This window comes from Henckelia pumila, chromosome 1 (assembly GCF_033568475.1).
Source record: "Henckelia pumila isolate YLH828 chromosome 1, ASM3356847v2, whole genome shotgun sequence".
NCBI classification, from domain to species: domain Eukaryota; kingdom Viridiplantae; phylum Streptophyta; class Magnoliopsida; order Lamiales; family Gesneriaceae; genus Henckelia; species Henckelia pumila.
The window spans coordinates 38,869,770-38,892,405 of record NC_133120.1 but is presented as its reverse complement, the minus strand read 5'-3'; the positions used below and the strand labels follow the sequence as shown (position 1 = coordinate 38,892,405).

The window sequence follows — 22,636 nt, the reverse complement described above, 5'->3', positions numbered from 1 at the left end:
TTTGAATGCCTCTTCATCAATACCACCGCGAGGTATTCCCAAGAACCAAGCTCTTAAGCATACCAGCTTATGGTACCTTTTTGATTCGCTACACCCTGAATCATACGAATTGGACTAAACCCAAACACTTTCCTAGATCTATTCGCCTAGATCATTCCCTTTCACAAAGAAGTCCTACGCTTCACCTCTGAAGACAATCAGACAATACTATGTGTAGTCACTGATAGGAATCCATCCACCTACTAGATCTACTCGTCTAGTGATACCCCAAAAGGTCAAAACCTATAGGTTCAGAACAATCACTAGTCAAGGAAATCCCTCCAAGACTGATTCTGACAGCAGAATTTCAAAACATGTATCTCTGACAAAAGCCAGATGATAACTGAACTCTCTCAATACCTCTACTGGTATCTACCCAAGGTCATACCTTGCTGTGATTGTTGCCAAATCCCTAGAATGAGTAGCCTTCTCACCGCCCATTCCTAAAGCACTAAGGCTACGAGATAATACCGGCATAGGGTCGCGCCTCCTCATGTCTAATCCTTGCCACAGTCCACAACTCTTGGTATTACTTGACCTGACCATCTGATGAAAATCCATCATCACATAGCAATATCCTAATAAGGTCAACAGCTCACTGTTCCAAGGAAAACAACCTAGAATTGTACTCATGCCTCTGATGAATCATCTCATCCCTGGAACTAACCATATTCAAACGACTAACTATGTCATCCTAGGAAAACCCCTAGATTTACCCACATGGCAAGCAATTAAAATCGGATTACTCAAAACTTATGAGTCACAACAGTTGAACACTAATCAACTATGCACTGAATTCAACCCAAGAATTTTCCAAAATTAATACACATGTATCGTCGTTTCAAGTTATGTACAATTCTTATTACAACCCCATGTGATACAAAATCACTAGAATCCAAATACACTGGAAAGATGTACAATAAAACTTGAAATGATACAACAAGTGTCTGGAATCACTAATACATATGATTCAATACTTACAACTAAAATACTGTTTACAATCAATCTTAATACAGTATTTAAATATGTCTGGATTGTCATGCACATCTTGATCTTGAGCATGAAGTTTCTCATCTGTCCAAGCATCAATGCTAGCATACTGGCCAAACTCCTTCGCACGATCTCCTGTAAAGACCTCCGGCAAGGGAAAGATGTACAATAAAACTTGAAATGATACAACAAGTGTTTGGAATCCCTAATACATATGATTCAATACTTACAACTAAAATACTGTTTACAATCAATCTTAATAAAGTATTTAAACATGTCTGGATTGTTATGCACATCTTGATCTTGAGCATTAAGTTTCTCATCTGTCCAAGCATCAATGCTAGCATACTGGCCAAACTCCTTCGCACGATCTCCTGCAAAGACCTCCGGCAAGATCTTCCCGCGAAATGACTTGTGCTCCCTTACTTAGCCCTCCAGATGTCAGCAGACCTCCTCTGCACAAGATCTAATTTGTCTGCATCCATCACATTTCTTGAACATAAAGTTTCCCGTCTGCCTTCCGAAAGCGTCGACACAAGAATACTGACAGGATCAACTTCTACCTGAGTTTAAAGACCTTACGCAATTTTGCCAGTCATGCCTTAATCACTCGAGGCATTCCCTGGTCAAGGTCTTTATGATAATCTCTCCAAATGCTAGTGGAGAATCTTCAAATAAGTGCTATCCTGGCTGACTGGAAAAAATTCAAACATCAAGTGTGTCTCAACCAATCCTATGCCACTGCCTCTGACGTTTGGAACTTGATCCAAAGCTAGGATCCACATGAGTCGAGACCTTGGTAACTCGGACACGATACTTCTCTCCTGTCCAAACTTGCTGGAATCCCATAAGCCAAATCTTTAAAAATCATGCCGATGATGATAGTTTTTTGGGCAACCTAATTGCCTCATCATCATTTCTTTTAAGACCTCATCATTCCTACAAGGATTACAAAAGTCTCAGTACTATGTCCCAAAAGTTTCTTTGCATGCGCTCTAACACCAATAAATGTAGCGACCCAACCTGGATCCACTACTAATCATAAAATTATAGCATAATTAAGCATGCAATAAATACTAATCAAAATTACACTGCCGAAAGCTTAAATAAATGCTGACCGGCAGAATACAACCGGTTAAATAAATTCTATATATAACCTAATCGAATAAATCTTAACAATAGAACCTACAGCTAATCCTGATGTACCCCTCTCTGGTCACCGACTACTCCAAGTCACTGGGCGCACTACCTGCACCTGCACCTGCCCCGTCGAATGGGATGTCCAGACATACAGAAAACACTAGACGTGAGCGACTACGCTCAGTACGGAAGCAATGATATATAAAAATATATGCAGCATACAAATTACTTTAAAACTCGGGTAAAAAATTCTGCTCAGGGGTGCCAATGAATACACAGTACAGTGCCAGATAGATAGTCCGTGAGGTACTCGTATATTCCCCTATCACTATAGCGTCTACTCCACCGTCGTGGTCGCTCCTACTGATAGCAAAACCAGGAGCTTAGCCTCCCCAAAATCAGACACAAATCCATAAGGAGAAACTCATCGCAGATGGAAACTGTCATGACTCACATCACACCAGATGCAGTCCATTATATAAAAAACATGCATGTGCTAAAGCAGTAAAACATAGAATACAAAGCACATACAAATGCAACATATAAGCATATATATCATGCCGGCTATCTCGGTCAGTACTTACGTACCTTACTAAAGTCCTAGAAGTCCCACTCTAGGTTCCAAGCCTATCATCAGCTCTACAATGCAAAATACTCATGCATCATTATTAATGTTCTAAAAGTCTTAACTAAGATATAGCATTCTCCTAAATATTTTTAGGAAGCCAAACTATACTTGCGTCCATCTTCAGCCCGTTGATGACGAAAGTTCCAAAACTTAGGCATAGCTCTGCTACTAGTTCAAAGTGTATCCATATTCTGAAAAAAAATTTGAAACCAAGATTTTCTTTGAGAGTAAATTCAAAAAACGATGGACATTTTAAAAGGAATTTGGTTTGCAAGAATCAACTAACCTGGTGATATGTACCCATAAGAGCCCGCCACCATGGAAACAGTCTCATTCTTGTGATGCATTGTTCTAGCCAACCCAAAATCAGCAATTCTTGCCTCGAAATCCGATCCAACAAAATGTTATTCGACTTCAAGTTTTTTCAATTCTCCAAGCCCTTAAAGCAAATTCACAAAACGGTGGACATTTTAAAGACTACTTTAATAGCTAAGATTTTTGTAGCATATTGGGATTTTAGGGTTTAATTATGCTTCCTTAAACATTTAAAATAATTTTACGATGCTTAAATATCATCGCTTCCTTCTATGAAGATTTGGGTAGAGGAACAAATTTTTATTATTATCATTATTACTATGATTATGATTATTATAGAATTAAGATTTAATTTACAAGAAAATTGCAAGAACATAAACAAAAAACCCGTTAATCGCCAACGAAAAATGGTGAATTTACTCTAGAACCAAGCATATTCAAGAATTTTTTGCTAATATTTTTTTGGTTTCTAAGAACAATTATTATCACAGTAAACAATTACTATTCTAGTAAATTATTCCTAAACTTCAACAAGAGAACGTTTCTTGACCCAATTGAGAGAACAAAAATCCTCCAAACTTTAAAAAAAGAAAATCTGACCCAAACATTCCAAAAACACATGCAATTTTCAAGATTATCAAAACCACAAAACTAAAAAACTAGGAAGTGCTACTAACTACGTAGTGATACAAGGAATTGAATATCCAAATTAAGTTGCAGCTGAAATTCGATCAATAGTTTTTCTACAAATTTCCCTTATATAAACTAGTAATTTCATCTCCACATTATAAGTTACTGTTTTCGGTCAATAAAACATAGTCGTTTTGAAGCACTTAAATATATATGAAATAAAAAATCAGATAGTAGTACCAACGTCTCGCTTGTGGAAACATTAGTATATATCCGGTTCTCCGAAGTTTCACTTTTGATACCTTGACAATGCCTTGAGCATGCTGCTGGGTATCTCAAGTCATTTTACACAAGTAATTAGTAGCTTAAACAGTAAATCATAAACAATTACAAATCAAGAAAGTACGTTAATTTTATTTGTGACTAAAGCATGAGCCAAATCAATGATTAGCCTTCGTAGATGGTCAAATGTATGTCAAAATTCCTGTGATAAGTACAAAAGGTGTCCCAAATTACCTAAGAAAACACGTATAACTCAATTTCAGTATGTATTAGTGAAGCTCAATAAATTGACAGGGGTAATAAATTAACCAAGAACAACGTGTATAACATAAATGAATGTTATGTTTAAGAAATTGTAAACAAGAAAAACATTGAGTCACCACAAAAGCCGAGTGGAAAAATCGAGTGAAAATAAAAAAAAAATGCATGCCCGTAAATAACAGATGAGTTTAACAACATCATACTTATAAATAATAATGACACAAAACCCAATTCGTGACTCCATCGTTGAAGCAAACAGAATAGGAGCAATTAGAATTAATTTTGTAATTGAAATCAATGACAATAACTTAAAGGAAAGAAATGTTTCAGACCCAAATTAAAGGTTTCCAAAGCATTGAGGAAATGGAAAACTCACAATCGATTTGGAGGAAAAGAGGAAAAAATACCATACCTAAAAAGGAGGCAGCCACTGGACGATTGAATGAAGCTAGTGAAGGTCAGAAGCTATTGAGTGAAGCGAGAAGGTGAGGAGCGATTGAGATTTTTTTAAAAAAAAACAGGAGAAGGTGAGGAGAGATTGAGCGATGTAGAGAAGGTTTCAATTCAAGAAAACAGGGAAGGCGTGGAGAAAAATGAATTTGAAGATTTGATAGCCATTTTATTCAATCGTCATTCACAGCGTTCTCTGCCCACGCTGTAGATAGTATGTTTGAACAACACGCTTACTTCACGGTAAAAATAAATATTCGCAGCGTGAAATTATTGCAAGCTGTCAATTATGAAAGCTTAACAATATTAGCAGCTCACATGCATGAATGCGCTGCAAATAATAAAATTAACAGCCTAATTTTAATGTACGCTGTTAATATTGAGCTGTAAAAAGTCATATTTGTTGTAGTGCAAGTACGTGATTTAAGGAAAAACTCAAGAACCAACTGTCTCGAGTATGCTATCCTGCTAAACGATAACTGTTTGTACCTTTCAAGGCAAGTAGCTTCAACTTTGGATACGCTACAAAAGAGGTTATATCAAAATCAACACAACCTAAACAACAACAAGGCTCAAGGTAAACTCTTTACCGCTCTTCATCCAACTCTTTGACGATCAAATGCTGCTAACATAGGGCTCAACAAACTCCAAACGATCTGTACGGAGGCAAAGAAGAACAACGATGATCAAAACTCAATAGCCAAAGTTCTATAACTCAAAACGGTTCAAAATCTCAAAAACTCAAACCGGCGGCATAACGGCTATAAAATGATCAAACCGAAAACACAGACAGCAGTACAATATCGATATCAACTCATATCAATGCTAAGACAACAATAAAAAATCAAATTTAACACATCTCAAAATCCTCATTTTCGAATTTGGCTTCAAAAAACCATAACAAATCCGAACGTCGCTCTATTTCAAAATCGACTGAGAATAAACGATCAGAACTCGATCAAGAACAGCATACACAAAACTCAATCGATTCTAACAACATCCGAAAAATATAATGTATCTGATCGGAGAAATACTTACAATATAACGGAGCTTTCGTTGCTGTGATCTCTAATCTGCCTTCAAAAATATATTCTAACGGACGGATCGAGCTCGGACTGAAATCCCAAAGCTTGAAATCTCAATGGGGCGCTTCAATGGAGGGAGGCGGCTAGGGGAAGGAGAAGAAGTGATCAAAAAGTCAAACCAAGTGCAAATAATATATAAAACTCCAATTTTGCACTTTAGTCCCTGAAATTACCAAAATTTGCAAAAAGACACTGATCAAAATCAAGTCGGCTCTTGAACTCTGAAATCTCCAGTTAACTCAAATAAGCTCAATTAAGATAAAATATGGGGGTTAAAATTCTCCCCCTCTAAAAAGAGATGTCGTCCTCAAAATCAATAAGAATCGCAACTCATAAGATAGAATAAAGAACAAAAGACAGTAAGAATAACTCACGTCATCCGAATAACTTAGGAAAACACTGTCTCATGTCGAATTCTGTCTCCCAAGTTGCTTCCTCGACCCCGTGACGGCTCCACTGCACTTTTACCAAAGGAATCAACTTGGTTCTAAGTTGCTTCTCTTCCGATCAAGGATCTGAATCGATCGCTCAAAATAGCTTAGAGTCTCGTCAAGCTCGGCTTCGTCAGACTGAAGAATATGAGAAGGATCTGGATGATACTTCCGCAACATAGAGACGTGAAAAACGTCGTGAATATCAGATAAGGACGGATGAAATGCAAGTCTGTAGGCGAGATCGCCTAACTTCTTGAGAATCTCGTACGGTCCGATGAATCTTGGAGATAACTTCCCTCTCTTACCAAATCTGACAGTGCTTTTGAAAGGAGAAATATTCAAGAAGACTCGGTCTCCATGATCGAAACTCAGAGGTCTACGCCTGATATTCGCATACTTTGCCTGTCTATCCTGAGCTGATTTCATTCTAGACTGAATGATCTTAACTTGCTCTGCCATATCTCAAAGCATATCCGGTCCCAAATAAGGTGACTCGGACAAATCATCCCAAAACAACGGAGATCGACCCTTCTTACCGTACAAAGCCTCAAAAAGTGCCATATCGATACTCGCTTGGAAGCTGTTGTTGTAATAAAACAAAACAAGAGGCAAAGAATCTTGCCAACTAGTGTCAATGTCTAGAACTACTGCTCGAAGCATATCCTCCAACGTCTGGATAGTCCGCTCTGACTGTCCATCGGTCTGAGGATGATAAGTTGTACTCAGATGCAATCGAGTACCAAGTTCCTCTTGAAGACTTTGCCAAAAGTGCGAAGTGAATCTAGGATCTCGATCTGAAACGATCGACTTTGGCACACCATGCAATCTCACAACATTGCTAACATACAACTCAGCCATCTGATCGTAACGATACGTCATCCTGTATGGAATAAAGCAAGCAAACTTCGTCAATCTGTCAATCACTACCCAAATAGCATCGCATCCTCAAAAATATCGCGGTAGCTTCGTGACAAAATCCATAGAAATGTGATCTCACTTCCATTTAGGAATAGATAGACTGTGCAACAGACCACCCGGTTGCTTCCTCTCTGCTTTCACTTGCTGACAGTTCAAACATCGAGAAACAAACCTCGCAACATCTCTCTTCATTTTCTTCCACCAAAACTGATTCTTCAGATCGTTCTACAACTTACGGCCTCTAGGATGAACACTGAACCGACTACAATGAGCCTCTTGGAGAATACGCTGCCTCAACTCAGAATATCAGGCACAATAATGCGGTTATTCACAAAAAAAACATCATCTCTAACCTCGAATTCAGACTGATGCCCAGATCTGACTTTCTCTACTGAAATTTGAATGCTCGGGTCAGACTTCTGTGCTTCTTTGATCGAAATAAACAACTCTGGCTCGGCTTGAATAGCAAACACCCTGATAGTCTTCTTATCTATTTCAAACTCTAAACCAAAAGTGCAACAATCATCGATCAACTGATAAACACCGATAGTAGAAAGAGATAAAGAACAAAGCTTTCGGCTCAAGGCATCTGCAACTGCATTCGACTTTCCCGGATAATACTTGATTTCACAGTCGAAATCCTTCAACATATCTAACCATCTTCTCTGTATCATATTCAGCTCTGCCTGTGAAAACAAGTACTTAAGACTCTTATGATAAGAAAATATCTCGAAAGACTCACCATACAGATAGTGACGCCAGATCTTCAGAGCAAAAATGATCGCAGCGAGTTCAAGATCATGAACCGGATAACGAGTCTCGTGCGGCTTCAGCTGCCTCGATGCATAAGCTATCACATGCTTATGGTGCATAAGAACACATCCCAAGCCTCGGTTAGAAGCATCGCAATACACGGTAAAACCTCCAGTACCTTATGGAATAGAAAGAATCGGAACACTGGTCAGTCTCCTCTTCAGATCAACAAAGCTGGCCTCACAATCTGCAGTCAAGATAAAAGGCGCATTCTTCTGAGTCAGCTGTGTAATTGGCTTGGCAATAGACGAGAATCCCTCGATGAATCGGCGATAATAACCAGCTAAACCCATAAAGCTTCGGATCTTAGGTACTGATGTTGGTCTAGGTCAATTCATAACCGCTTCAATCTTGCTGGGATCGACAGAAATCTCATCTCCAAAAATAATATGACCAAGAAAGACGACTCGGTCCAACCAAAATTCACACTTAGACAACTTGGCAAACAACTGCTCAACTCGCAAAATCTGCAAGACGGTCCTCAAATTCTCTGCATGGTCAGTACGGTTCTTCGAGTAGATAAGAATATCATCGATGAAGATAATAACAAACTCAACTAAATAGCGCTGAAAGATATGGTTCATAAAACCTATAAAAACCGTTGGAGCGTTAGTCAAACCAAACGGCATGACTATAAACTCAAAATGACCATACCTCATTCTGAATGCGGTCTTAGGAACATCTTCCTCACGCACTCTCAGCTGATGATAACCTGACCTCAGATCAATCTTTGAATAGACAGAAGAACCCTGCAACTGATCAAAAAGGTCATATATTCTGGGTAAAGGATACCTGTTCTTGACTGTGGCCTGATTCAATTGACGGTAGTCAATACAGAGCCGCAGAACCATCCTTTTCCGAATAAACAGAACAGGAGCACCCCAAGGCGATACACTAGGTCTGATGTATCCCTTGGCAATCAAATCCTCAAGCTGCTCCTTCAATTCTCTCAATTTGTCTGGTGCCATTCGATACGGAGCTTTGGAAATAGGTTGAGTACCTGACAATAAATCGATGTTGAAATCGATCTCTCGAATAGGAGGCAATCGAGGAATTTTTTTCGGAAGCACGTCAGCAAATTCTCTAACCACTGGTATATCAACCAATTCAGGGCTAGATTTTAGTACATCAACTGCATAAACCAAAAATCCCTCTGCACCTCTCTGTAACAAACGAGTCATAGATAACACTGAAATCAAAGAAATTCTAGATCGAGAACCCTTACCAAAGAATTTCCACTCGTCTGATATTTCAGGTTTGAATCTGACAACCTTCAGAAAAAAATCGACGATTGCCTTGTACTTGGTTAAAGCATCTATACCAACAATACAGTCAAAATCTGACAGCCCAAGTACAATACAGTCGAATTATAACAAATTTTCCTCAAAACAGAGTTCACAGTTCCTGACTAATCTGACAGAAACAATTCCTCCACCCAAAGGTGAAGTAACAGCTACTACAGTAGGCAACAACTCAGTTTGCAAAGCATGCATCAACACAAATTTTTCAGAGATAAAGGAATGAGAAGCACCTGTATCTATCAATACATGAGTAGAATAACCGAAAATCGAACAGTTACCTGCTATAACATCGTCCGGTCCTGCCTAAGCCTGATCCTCTGTCAAAGCAAAGACTTGTGCCTGTTGTCTTGGAGGCTAGTACGCATTCGGGTTATCTCCCTGTCTGTTCTGCTGCTGAGGCTGGAAGGAGTGAACTGCCAAAGACTGTCTCTCAGTCTGAGCTGTAGGTCTAGATGAACTGCTACTCTGAGCTCGATCTCTACTACGTTGAGGGCACACCTTAGAAATGTGTCCCGGTTGCTGACAGGTATTGCAGTTCCCAAATACTCCCACACACTGATCCGATGAGTTTCTACCTCCGCACTTGTTGCAAAACAAAGAAGAAGATCCAGAACTCTGTCCTGAACCAAACTGCTTGGAACCACTGGAACTAGAAGAACTGTTCTCCTGCCTCTTGAACTGTTTCCCTCTTGCTTTGAAATGATCCTTCCTGTTACCCCCACTGCATCCTCCTTCGTACCTTTGTGGTTGATTCTGATACTGTGGTGGTTGATTCTGATACTGAGACGGTTGGTTCTGAGACTGTCTCTGCTGCTGAGGTACCATCTGATTTCCTATCTGTCTCCACATACCTGCTTCAGCTCCCTTTGCGTGATTCATGGCATCCGCAAAGTTATCAGGACTAGCAGTGTTTACCAACGTAAAGATGTCGGGGTTCAGACCATTAATGAACTGGTCGACTTTGGCTTCTTCATTGTCGGCAATGTGTGGTGCAAATCTCAACAAACTGTCAAACTTGGCTACGTCCACCTCAATGTTCAAATTCCCTTGCCTCAGATTGGCAAACTCGGCTCCCTTATCCTTTCGGTACGAAATAGGGAAAAATCGCTTATAAAATTAAGATTTGAAAAGAGTCCAATTAACAATTGTATCTCGATTCTCCATGGATCTCTTTGTCGTGATCCACCAGTTCTTAGCAACACCACGAAGCTTATGAATGACTAACCTAGTTCGGCGGTTGTCAGAGTAATCAAGGGAATCGAACAACTGATCAATGTCGTCCAACCAGCTCTCACAGTCAACCGGATTCTCTGTACCTAGCAACAAAGGCGGATTAAATGACTGAAACCTCTTCAGCAAGGTTTCCATAGGCGTCGATGTAGCTTCCATTTGAACAATTTCAGTACTAGCTTGCTCATTTGGTGGAGTAACTGGCGGTGGGTTTCTGTTAATAACTCGACGAGGACCCGTCTGATAATCAAAGGTTAGGACACGAGATATCTCAATTGCTACAAATCGGTGCCCTTTCAACTCTCAGAATATCGGATACCAATCGATAACAAAAATAGTTTTATCTCAAGTAGTCAATGATTTATAAATTAAATCACATAATCATGTAATTCAAAATAATTCTCAATTAATAAAGCATGCTCGCATGGAATTAATTAAACAATAAATAATTCAAACACATGCGAGGAGCTAATACATGCGGACTCGAACTACCCCGCTCACTTTAGTTCAACCAAGAATCTTATCGCTCTGATACCACTTAATGTAAGACCTCGGTTCTAAACATCTAATCTCGGATTAAACAACAATTAAGCATACAAGATCCAAGATTAAAAGCAATAAAAAAAAATTTTGAAATAGTGCCTCGCTCGATCGGTAAGATTCAACCGATCGAGCGAGCCAGAAGTTGCAAACTCTCTGCCCGGCTGAAACACCAGCTCCGCTCGATCAGTAAGATTCAATCGATCGAGCGGGCCACTTAAATGAAAAACAGAAATATGGAAAATTGTCACTCGCTCGATCGGTCAAATCTCACCGATCGATCGGTGACAGTACAGAAGCAAAAATACAGCAGAAACTTGATAAAACTCAAACCCAATACATTCAAATCATAATCATGCATTACAATCACAATCTCTCCAAATAATACATGAAGTTCTATAGTTGATCAACTGCTCAAAAGGATAGAACATGCAACGACAACATTTAACCAAAAAGCTCGCATAATCGATACAACATAAACAACGAAGTTCGAGATCTAAACATGTTCCAACATAAACTAGGTAGACATGCTGACATGACTTCAAAATCGAGTCCCACTACTATCTCTCCCTCTTGATGCTAACCAAGTCTTCGCTGACTTGATCCTTCCCCTCCTGTTGTGTTACGCCTTAAATGCATACAAATCTCGAGAACCTACATCCCCCCCCCCATTAGGTTCTAACATGTTGCCAAGTACACATACAAAACAAAGCAGCAGCCGGATAACTCCGGTGAGAATGATATTCCCAGTAAAAGAAACATAACAAGTAATACAAGTAATATATCAACAACATGCTTTCAAGACAACATAATCAAATCAAAACGAATGATATGCATGTCTTTAAAATACGGATATCAATTCTGATAAACAAGGGATTTCTGCTCTGCTTTTGGGATCCCGAGGATGAGATCACGTAACAATTCACCGAATCTCTCAATCGAGGTGGTGCCACATATCCAAATCTCCTAAACTTTGGTGCGATTATAAGGAATATGCTGACACTAGGTGAACTTCTACACCCAGGCCACTCGCAGTATAGCCCCCAAAACGTCTAAACAAAAAGGGTTGTTCTGCCCGCTGAAATCAAAGGTTTGACTCAAGATGATGCATAAGAAAACATAAAGCATTAAGCTATATAACAAAAGCTCAATCAACAACAAAATACAAGTTCCACATGCTAGAACAAGTATTGATGCAAGTATGTGATTTAAGGGAAAACTCAAGAACAAACTGTCTCGAGTATGCTATCCCGCTAAACGATGACTGCTTGTACCTTTCAAGGCAAGTAGCTCCAACTCTGGATACGCTACAAAAGAGGTTATATCAAAATCTACACAACCTAAACAACAACAAGGCTCAAGGTAAACTCTTTACCGCTCTTTGTCCAACTCTTTGACGATCGAATGCTACTAACACAGGGCTCAACAAACTCCAAACGATCTGTACGGAGGCAAAGAAAATCAACAACAACGATCAAAACTAGATAGCCAAAGTTCTATAACTCAAAACGGTTCAAAATCTCAAAAACTCAAACCGGCGGCATAAAGATTATAAAATGATCAAACCGGAAACACAGACAGCAGTACAAGATCGATATCAACTCATATCAATGCTAAGACAACAATAACAATTCAAATTCAACACTTCTCAAAATCCTCATTTTCGAATTTGGTTTCCAAAAATCATAACAAATCCGAACGTCGCTCTATTTCAAAATCGACTGAGAATAAATGATCAGAACTCGATCAAGAACAACATACTCGAAACTCAATCGATTCTAACAACATCCGAAAAATAGAATGTATCTGATCGGAGAAATACTTACAATATAACGAAGCTCTCGTTGTTGTGATCGCTAATCTGCCTTCAGAAATAAATTCTAACGGACGGATCGAGCTCGGACTGAAATCCCAAATCTTGAAATCTCAATGGGGCGCTTCAATGGAGGGAGGCGGCTAGGGGAAGGAGAAGAAGTGATCAAAAAGTCAAACCAAGTGCAAATAATATATATAACTCCAATTTTGCACTTTAGTCCCTGAAATTTCCAAAATTTGAAAAATAGACCCTGATCAAAATCAAGTCGGCTCTTGAACTCTGAAATCTCCGATTAACTCGAATAAGCTCAATTAAGATAAAATCGGGGCGTTACACTCTCAGCTGCCCGCCTGACATCCTTCTATTATGCGCTTCACAAAATAGCTGTCAAGAATTGGACTCCTTCGACTAATTGCTCTATTGTGAAAAGATTGTAAGCTCTTGCTTTGTTTGCCATTGGCACGTTTTGTTCGTGCAGAATATGAACTACTTTCTGTTGTGGGGGAGACTGTCAAGATTGTTCCTGCTTTTCTCACGGGCAATCTAAAGATTGATCTACATTGGATGGGTGGACCTCTGCGTACTGGTCTTGTTCCCGATGTTGCCAACATCAAGGCCCCAACATGAGAATTTGTGCAACTTTCCCCTACCTACCTGGAGTCCCAAATCAAGTTTGCTGAGTCACGGATCTTAAATGCTCAATCTCTCATTGCTCACTACACTTCTCAGATCGCTGACTACAAGCTTTTCCTTGAATTTTCATTCATTTACAAAAAAAGGGAGATGACTCTGAAGCTGGACCTTCTAAAGCACATCAAGACGAGAAAGCAGACGGCAATTGGGCTTTTCTTATTTTAGCCTATATTTGTTTGTTTGTGTTTCTATTTCTCTATTTCCTTAGCTCTACTTATGTTCTTTGTCTTGCTCTGATTAGTTGAGATGATTATTTGATCTATGTTCATTTATATTTTTTCTCACAAAGCTTTTTATTGTCTAACTGTTGATGTTTTCCTCCCGTATTGCCCACACCAGGTGACAACATCATGTCCTGATATGATCAAATTTAGGGGGAGCCTAATTTTTCTTACTCAGGGGAAGTAACTGATAATCATTATGCTTTGTTTTGTCCAGAAAGGCAAAAAAGATGAGATTGAAAGGAAAATATGTCTTGGGATATAAGACATAAATTCTACTCAATCATTTTCCTTTTATTAATATTTTTTATATATGTTTTTCCTTTCTTGTACACATGAGCTTGAACGTGAGAGCAGAAAAATATACACAGAAACTAAAAGAGAAGAATTCTGAAGAACCAAGCCATCGAAGATAAAAAGTTCCGGTTGAAGAATTCTCGTCGCTTTCTGGTATTGTCTGGTGGTGTCGCACAACACTGGCAGACAACATCGTGGCCACTGCCTATTGAAGACCTTTCTGGCTTAATCCTTGCGGCCATGTTTCTGTTTCTACACTCTCTGATTTTTCTATACTTGTTTTATAGTTTTTAGGGTATTGGTTTAATATCTCAAATTGTTGAGATATTTGATTTTTGTTTCATGCTGTGGTTTTTCTTTTCAATCTAGGATTGATTTTAAAATATAGTTCGGATTTCTCAACGTGTTGAGAGATCTGAATTTTTATAGGAATTACTATTATTGAATTTGTAATTGAATATTACACTTTTCTAGTAATCGTTTTTTTCCATGATGCAAAACACAAGTACTTGTACTTGTACGTGTTGGTTATTTATTATTTTACTGTTTATATCCACTGCATAATCAATTAATTATTTGTACTTATCTGTTTCAATATAAACTTATTAAGTATAAGGTGTTGTTGTCGTTGATGTTGCCAACATCACGGGACAACATCAGCGAGTTAAACTTCATAAGTTTGTGTGTTATGTGTTGTCGATACCTTTCATCAACGTAGAAATTCCCCACCCTCCGTTGAACTCATTTCTTTGTACTTCTGCAATCGATCTCTCTCTTTTCCTTGAAACCGAAAGTGAAACGCCTACTACTAATAAATGCGGAATTTTTTTTTTTTTATAATACTACTATACATACATGCCCATACGTATATGTATATAAAAATAACATACTTTTTTTTTAAATAACCTGAAAAAAATATTAAATAAATAAATCCTTAAAAATGTTTCATGCATCAATTTAAAATAATAAACAATGTTGTTGAAAAATCTCATATGCAGAAACAATAATAAAATAAAACATGTTTCAAAACTCTATATAATAAACTAAATAGCTGCGACGGTCACGAGGTCCACTGCTCCGTGAGCTCATAAGTCTTCACCACCGGTAGGAGCTACATAAACGTAATCATGCTCACCTGCACCATATAAGCGTAGTGAGCCTAGGGGCTCAACATGTCTAATCCTTTATAACAAGGTTAAAAATAATGCATCACATAATTACTAATTTATATACATGTACTTGAGCATGCATGGAAATATTTTCATCACATAATAAAACTGCTGAATCTTAAACTAAATCATAACCATAATCATAAAAATATTATTTCTTCATCATATATAACATAATTGAGCAATGCTTTTGAAACCTGAAGATGGTCCTATCCATAAGTGTGACGCTCATGTGTCGACTGATCAGTCTCCTAAACCAATGTACGATGGCGGTGATAAATCACCTCCTATGGTAGTAAACTACCGAATCATATGGTGGATAACCACCCCTATGGTAGTAAAACTACCGAATCATATGATGGAAAACCACCCCTATGTCACACATACTTCAATTTCCACCAAAATATTTTATTGCTCATCATTTACATAATTATATACATAAGAAATTTCATGAATGCATGCACTGAAAATATGTCCGTAATATATATTTAATTAATTTTTCATAATATACTTAAAATAGACTTCATGCATAAAAATAATTAAATATATATTCCGGACTTATTTATTTTTCATGGGTTGGTCCAGACTGCTGGTCACTCATCTAGGCCCATTAAACTTAAATAAAACCCAATAATCATATTTTTAGCCCAAATAAATTAATTAAACTTAACTGGACCCAAATAAAATATTTAAGCCCATTAACTTAATTAAACACAATAAAATTCTAAACTGGCCCAAAATCCACTGACTGGCCCAAAAATATTCATGAGCTCCCAAGCCCATAAAAATTATTAGGTTAACTTAAATAAATTATTTAAGACCCAAATAAAATTATTTGGAGGCCCAAATAATTTTCTAATTAATTATTAAAGCCCAAAATATAATTAAACTATTAAATACTTAAAAATTAAAATACTCGAGCCCGGCCCACCTAACCCGAACCCAGACCACCTGACCCGACCCTACTACTACCCAGACCCAACCCAGACCCCAGGACCCAACCCAGACCCCACCCATAGCCCAACCCGATCCCCCCCTTTCCCTTTTCCCCTCGGCCGCGAGCAGCAGCCCTTCCAGGGCTGCTGCCGCCTTGCTCCGGCCATGGCCGGCCGGAGCGCCGCCAGCAAGACCTTCCCAGGGTCCTGCCGGTCCTAACCTAGCATCTGGTCGGTTGGTTCATGGTCATGCATGGGCCAGCCGACCCCTCTTCCTAACAGCCCTAAACCGAGCCAACAACACAACCAACACTTCTCCTGATCGGCCTAGCCCTTAACCGACTCTAACCCAGCCACGGTTCGGTCCTAAAGGATTGAACAGACCCTTGAACCAACCTTCAACAGCCCTGGACTGATCCATGTCAGAAAAAGGCGTGAGTCATGGCAAGAAACACAAACACATGCATCAAAATATTCATACAATGCATAAATTCGAAAAGTTCATGCTAACAATCTGAAATAAACCATCATGGTGAGTAGTATCTTATATGGTGTTCAAACGAAAGAATAGACATGCCTTAGACGAAGATGAAAAAAGAAACGAGACAATAATCGCGTGTACGGCGCTCCGGGACGAACAGATCTTCTTGTTTTCTTGAAAACTTTGAAAACTTTGGCTATGGTGTGAAGTTTTCTGCTGAAGCGTGAGAATGGAGGTGAGGGATATGATGGAGGCGGCTACTCACTAGAAACGTAGGGTTGGAGGGATTTTTTTTTTAGGGATTATTTTGGGTAGATTAGGTTAATAATAGATATAATTTAGTTAGGTAGATAATATAACATAAACATAAGATTTTAAAATATTCAAAATACCCACTAATCTGATATAAAAGTATAAATCCCGAAATACTAATTTAGGGTATTTTTAAAAATTAATAAAAGTCAATAAAGTGGCTAATTTTGGCTAAAAATCAACCCTTAAATAAACATATAATAAAATACTAAAATTTTCTTGACAAAAATATCTTAAAATAATATTTTAAGGCTCATAAAACTCATAAAATATTTTTGTCTAATAATTTTGGTATATCGTCCGTCCACGGTCCCGTCTACGCGATCAAAACCAATAATTCCTTAAAAATCTAAAAATTCTAAAATAGCGGGTTAAATGATAAAATAAATTAAATCATGCATATATTTCACATAATAACACATAAATGTCATTTAACCCAAATATAAATTTTAAATAATTATTTTCCTTAATTATGCATGAAAATTTACGTATTAAAATTTTCGGGTGTTACAATTCTCCCTCCCCCTTAAATTGAATTTCTCCTCGAAATTAAAGTTCTTACTCGAATAACTCCGGGTAGCCAGTCCTCATGTCTGCCTCGGTCTTCCAAGTGGCTTCCTCCTCGGAATGATTCTGCCACTGAACTTTGACCATTGGTATGACCCGCGTCCTCAATCTCCGCTCATCTCTGGCTAAGATACGAACAGACCTCTCCTCAAATGCTAGATCTGGTGCTAACTGCAAAGGCTCTTAATCCAACACATGCGTCGGATTAGAGATGTATCTCCGAAGCATGGATACATGGAAAACGTTGTGCACTGCTGCAAGCCCTGGCGGTAGTTCTAAACGGTATGCCAAAGTGTCAACTCTCTCCAAGATCTCAAATGGCCCAATATATCTCGGATTCAACTTGCCTCTGCGACCAAATCTCATCACCCTTTTCATAGGTGATACTTTCAAAAACACGTGATCACCTACTACAAACCCAAGATCTCGTCGTCGAGTATCAGCATAACTCTTCTGACGACTCTGAGCTGTTCTCATACGATCCCGTATCTGTGTCACAATATCGGCAGTCTGCTGTACAATCTCGGGACCAAGTAAAATCCTCTCGCCAACCTCATCCCAATGCACTGGCGATCTACATCTTCTCCCGTAGTGAGCTGCATAAGGAGCCATACCTATAGACGACTGAAAACTGTTGTTATAGGTAAACTCCACTAATGGCAGTCTAGTCTCCCAAGAGCCCTGAAAATCAATGACACAAGCTCTCAGTAGATCCTCAAGAATCTGGATCACCCTCTCCGACTGACCATCTGTCTGGGGATGGAACGCTGTACTGAATAATAGCCGAGTCCCCAAAGCTGTGTGCAAACTCTTCCAGAATGCAGACGTAAATCTCGGATCTCTGTCCGATACAATCGACACTGGTATGCCATGCAGTCTAACAATCTCCTTAATGTAAAGCTCTGCATACTGCGTCAATGAGTAAGTAGTCCTCACCGGCAAGAAATGACCTGACTTGGTGAGTCTATCCACGATCACCCAAATAGCTATACATCCTCTAGTACTCCTCGGAAGGCCAACTACAAAGTCCATCGTGATGTTCTCCCACTTCCACTCCGGAATGGGTAGAGGCTTAAGTAACCCTGCAGGACGCTGATGCTCTGCCTTGACCTGCTGACAAGTCAAGCACTCTAATACAAATCGGCCAATATCTCTCTTCATGCCGGGCCACCAATACAATGACTGCAAATCTCTATACATCTTCGTACTTCGGGGTGAATGGAATACGGAGATGAGCCTCTGTCAAGATCTCAATCCTCAACTGATGATAGCCAGATCGCAAATCGATCTTGGAGAAAACCGAAGCTCCCTGCAACTGATCGAACAAATCCTCAATCCTCGGAAGTGGATACTTGTTCTTCACAATGACCCTGTTGAGCTCTCGGTAATCGATATAAAGTCTCATGCTACCATTCTTTTTCTTCACAAACAACATTGGAGCTCTCCAAGGAGAAAAGTTAGGACGAATAAAGCCCTTCTCCAACAACTCTTGAATCTGCTCCTTCAACTCTTTCATCCCAGTAGGAGCAAGTCGATATGGTGCCTTAGAGATAGGCACAGTACCTGGTAACAGATCAATACTGAACTCCACCTTTCTAGCTGGTGGAACTCCCGAAACGTCCTTCGGAAAGACATCTGAAAAGTCACAAGCCACCTCTATATCTGACAATGATCTGCTAGGTGGTTCTGATGAAGTGACTACACTGGCGAGAAACCCCTGGCAACCATGTCTCAATAACTTTCTCGCACGTGTAAAAGAGATAACAGGCGAGGTCTCACTGCTCGGAGATGCATAGAACACAAAATGGTCGCCTACCACTGGTTTCACTGCCACTGTCCTCTGCCGAAAATCAATCACTGCTCCGTTGACTGACAACCAATCCATACCCAAAATCAGATCGAATCCAGTCAACGGTAAAACCACAAAATCTGCTCTGTCTGCAGACGCTAGTGGTAGTAAGAATCTGACCAGACGGCATAATGACATTGTAACCTGTAACAGCAACCTCAGGCTTGATGTCTACCCACCTGATAAACTCTAGGGAGATGAACGAATGCGTGGCTCCTGAATCTAGCAACGCAAACGTGGAATTTCCTCCCACTAAAATTCTCCCTGCAAGCAGAAAATCCCAACAATCGCATACTAAACTTACTTTTCTCCCAATACAAGTTACAAAATATTTCTCTTAATTAAACACGAATAAAATGAACATCCTACTCTAACCAAACAAACAGATAATTCATGCAATTTAAAATCATGAAGTAAATTCCCAAAAATTTCTTAAAAGAAGAAGTTTAGGAAATACCGGTGATTAAGGAGGTATCTGGGTCTGCCTCCTCAGCCTGCATGACGAACACCCGCCCAGTGGTGTTCTTCCTCTTCGGGCAGTTATATGAAACATGCCCTGGCTCCTTGCAAACATAGCATACATTGGACCCCACTAGACACTTCCCGGTGTGCGGCTTCTGACACTGCGGGTAGATCGGAACTCCTCCAGTATTAGGGGCCCCGCCCCTCTGCTGCTGCTGTGGCTGACGCCCCTGAGGCCTCTGCTGCTGTTCCTGCTGATTCGGGCCCTTAGACGGCCCAGTATACGGCTTCTTCGCAGGAGGCTGCGAAGTCGCTCTCTGATACCCTGGCTAAAACTGCCTCTTACTCTGCTGCTCTCGCTGCATCTCTCGCCTCCTTTCCTCAGAACGTAATGCTCTGCTAACTGCCGCCTCATAAGTAGTGACATCCAACATGCGAACGTCATGCTTGATGTCAGCCCGCAAACCATCCACAAATTGCCTCAACTTATCCGGCGCACTGTCAGCAATAAGAGGCACGAAACGACACCCTATATCGAATTGGGTGATGTAATCCACCACAGACTTGTCTCCCTGGCGGAGACTCATAAACTCCCGGATCATGCGACTGCGCACATCCTCAGTGAAATAATTGGCATAGAACATGCGTCTGAACTCTATCCAAGTCAATGTAGGTAGATTCACACCTCGAACCGCACCTTCCCACCAAGAGGCTGCATCACCTCTCATCATATACACTACACACTTCACCCTGTCAGCATCAGTGATCCCCATGTAGTCAAATATGGACTCCAGTGATCGAATCCACCCCTCAGCAATGAGTGGATCAGTGGTGCCGACAAACTCCTTAGGTCCCTTCTTCTGGAACCGCTCGGTAACATCCTCATCATGTGTGAGCCTAGGACGTGCCGCTTGCTGCTCCAACAGAGCAGTAATCCCAGCCATCATGTTAGCATTGGCCTGCTCCAATGCTGAGAGAGGGTTCTGCGGAGCTTGAGGTGGAGGTCCCCCTCGCCTATTCATCTGTCTCGGAGGCATTCTGCACTACCACATATTTTCTTTACGTAAATCGCAATGCATAACTAAGGATTTCAAAAGTCTTACTGAACATGAAATACTTAAACTTAATACATAAGCTCCTTCTAAATCTTATTAAAGCATTTAAAACTTACAGACCGATAGTAAGATTTCTGAGCTTCACGTGACAGTAGACACCCTCCAAGGACCGCGCTCTGATACCAATTGAAACTCCTACTACTAATAAATGCGAAATTTTATTTTTTTTATAATACTACTATACATACATGCCCATACGTATATGTATATAAAAATAACATACTTTTTTTTAAATAACCTGAAAAAAATATTAAATAAATAAATCCTTAAAAATGTTTCATGCATCAATTTAAAATAATAAACAATGCTGTTGAAAAATCTCATATGCAGAAACAATAATAAAATAACATGTTTCAAAACTCTATATAATAAACTAAATAGCTGCGACGGTCATGTTGGAAAACTGGCGAGTTCCCAGACCAATTACGATTGATACCCGGTGCAGCGGAAGTTTAAAAATTTTTCATGGAACGTTTCCATGGTATGGGTATCAACCGTTCATCGATTGAATTACGTGTGTGTGTAAAATTTAAATAACAATTAAATAAATTTTACCTCAAATCTCGCAACGAGATTAATGGACACCAACAGAACAATTCTGCTCTTGTTGTCTCTCCCTGGAACCGATGAACGCCTTCAATCAGGTCCACGAACAGAGGTTTAATCCCTCTGATAGATTGCACTAGAAAATCTATCAGAAGTTTTCTGCGAAGAGAATACACGAATTTGATTCGTTATTCCTTACTGCGATTCAAAATCACAGACCGGAATTTTCTCGGGCAGAGGGGAGGGTTCGGCCGATTTGTTGAGAGAGAGGCTAGGGTTCGATTTTTGCTCTGTCTCAAAAATTATGACCTGTTGTGTGTAATTTCTGTACTGAAATAACTTATTTATAATGCAGGCCACTAACACCTTAGGGCCCATTAGTCATAAGCTGGGGCCCGACAAGCAAAGCCCACTCGTTTAGAAATTAATATAAAATTCATCGTGACTCCGATTGATGAACTGATTTCACCAATGTGCACAGAAACCATTTCTGCACATTTTAAAGTCAAAATAAATTTTCCTGAATCCGAATTCAGTGGTTTCCAAAAATGTCCATCCCTATGTCATTTTAGGAAATCCTACTCCCTTACTCTTATTCAAGAAGTCCAACTCCTTAGTTCATTAAATTTAACTCTTTAAATTTAACTATCTCAACGGGGATTAAAACTCCATTACACTGTGTGACCCTCAATGGTTCAGGGATACAGCTAGCCGTGGGCTCACAACTCCTTGTGACTCGGAACAACACTTTCCGACTTGCCCAACGAATCATGGTAAAGCGCCTAGCAACATCGCCCCATGATTCCCTAGGTATCACTGATAGTGCCTACAAGAACCAGTAGATTTTGGTTAGCGTACAGTACGGTCCCTTCATCCATATATCCCGATCGAATCAACAACCATTGGTATATCGAGAGTCGCTCAAGATTCGATAACTATGCAATACATCTTGAAGATCAAATTAGTGACATCGCATGTGCTACTAAGAAACCATTTCTTAAATCACATCAAGTACTCTGGCCAGAGATTTGTCACACTAATATCTCCTCAGATCGCATAGGATATCCACACTCGCAAGTATGTGGTGAATCCTTGACAACAATGCATTGACTCCTAT

The 22,636-nt window shown here is 39.6% G+C and overlaps 1 long non-coding RNA gene across 3 annotated transcripts; it reads right to left on the bottom strand.

Annotated features, from left to right (window-relative positions):
* Positions 1-910: 910 nt before the first annotated feature.
* On the bottom strand, positions 911-4,917 carry LOC140874936 (uncharacterized). 3 transcript variants are annotated; one of them, XR_012148261.1, is made up of 6 exons: positions 4,698-4,917; positions 3,983-4,065; positions 3,084-3,236; positions 2,906-2,988; positions 2,758-2,808; positions 911-1,968 (listed from the first exon to the last, which is right to left on the bottom strand). It is a non-coding gene; the product is annotated as an uncharacterized lncRNA (long non-coding RNA). The 3 variants fall into 3 exon arrangements; XR_012148260.1 differs by lacking the exon at positions 3,983-4,065 and having other exon boundaries at positions 4,698-4,911; XR_012148262.1 differs by lacking the exons at positions 911-1,968; positions 3,983-4,065 and adding an exon at positions 1,978-2,290 and having other exon boundaries at positions 4,698-4,912.
* Positions 4,918-22,636: the final 17,719 nt, after the last annotated feature.